Here is a 1,447-nt window from a genome sequence, read left to right on the forward strand (position 1 = left end):
ACAGCTTGATGGGAATGCCTGCCAGGAGGCCATATCTCTGCTTAACCACACCACAGACAGGTCCGTGATCTTTCAGAAGATGAGAGAGACTTTTGAGCACCGTCACAAGCTTATTGAACATGCCAGTGAAAGAACTGATATTCTGAGAACGTTCCCGAGGTTCCTGGACACAAAAGGATTGGTAAGTATTCAAGTGAGTTGTTAAAGTCTTTAAATGTGGATTTTTACCTTGTTATAATGGTTTGATTTCTGCTTATTATTAAAGATTGATCAAGACTTCAGGCTTCTATTCAGTGAAGAAACCTCAACCAGACTGCTGGAGAAGTGGGATGTGTTCTTCAAACCAAATGTCATCAAGGAGGCTAAGCGTCTCACTTCTACACCTGAGTTGAGAAGTTTGATGCAGTCAGCGGAAAGTCTTCAAAGCGATGACCTCGCTAACACATCTAGTAAGTACCTAGGTATATCTGAAAATACTTGTTCAGAGTACTCATAAAGTTCTGATATTATATCTGAAAAATTTTATAAATTTGTCCTCAGGCAATGACCAAGAAATGGCCTCGCTGTTACTTCTCTTACATCTCCTACCACCGCAGCCAGGAGGACAGAAGTCTCCAAAAATCAGTGCAAGTGATGCAGTTGAGAGACTTGTTGTCTTTCATAAGGTAATTGAAATTTAAAATATGCAAAGTAATTTGTCTATTTCCTTTTATAGACATGCATAAATACAGATGTTTGAATGACAGCTTTGAAGATGTCTGGGCATACTTTAATTTTTTATGTAACATGTATCATAAAGCTGCATGTTTTGTTTCTTATGTTTAGTGTATATCTTTTTAATTTTAGTCATGCTGCAGTTTGGACAAGCATCTCCGGGGTCAACGGGGTTTGCAGCCCTACCTACTTGCTGTTGGGCGTCAGAAAAGCAAGATAGAGAACTTCTACATCGTCTTGGATAAGTCCCTCATCCCTTGCGTTTCTAATGAATGTTTGTTTGTTGTACCACAATTTAAAATGTTGGATAAATAAAGAGTTTAAAATTGATATACTTGTGTCAAGTTTTTTTTTATAATTATTATAATTAATTAATCATAATTATGAAGTAACTTTTTTTGGAGTAAATAACATTTAAAAGTGTTAAATCAACACTAACAAAGTAGTACATTTTTGTTCTTGGATCAGTGTTATCCATTGTATCCCACAGTGTTAAATGATCCCTGTTTTGTGAGTTAAATAGGTAACTCTGATAAAATGTTAAAATTGTAACTTTTGAAAGTGTTAATTTAACATTCATGAGTGTGGACTATATAAACGTCAAAAAAATGTTAAAATCAACTCTGTAGGAGTTAAATTAACACTGGACTTTTTGCTGTGTGCTGCTGCGCTGACGCACACAGCGTTCATACCCCACTGCGCAGCCGCTGCATTCGCGGTATAGCGCGGGGCT

The 1,447-nt window shown here is 36.9% G+C and overlaps 1 long non-coding RNA gene across 1 annotated transcript; it reads left to right on the plus strand.

Annotated features, from left to right (window-relative positions):
* Positions 1–6: 6 nt before the first annotated feature.
* On the plus strand, positions 7–570 carry LOC107835298 (uncharacterized). Its single transcript, XR_001661109.1, has 2 exons — positions 7–181; positions 266–570. It is a non-coding gene; the product is annotated as an uncharacterized LOC107835298 (long non-coding RNA).
* Positions 571–1,447: the final 877 nt, after the last annotated feature.

The sequence above is a fragment of the Poecilia formosa genome, unplaced genomic scaffold, assembly GCF_000485575.1.
Source record: "Poecilia formosa unplaced genomic scaffold, Poecilia_formosa-5.1.2 Scaffold1487, whole genome shotgun sequence".
Lineage (NCBI taxonomy): Eukaryota > Metazoa > Chordata > Actinopteri > Cyprinodontiformes > Poeciliidae > Poecilia > Poecilia formosa.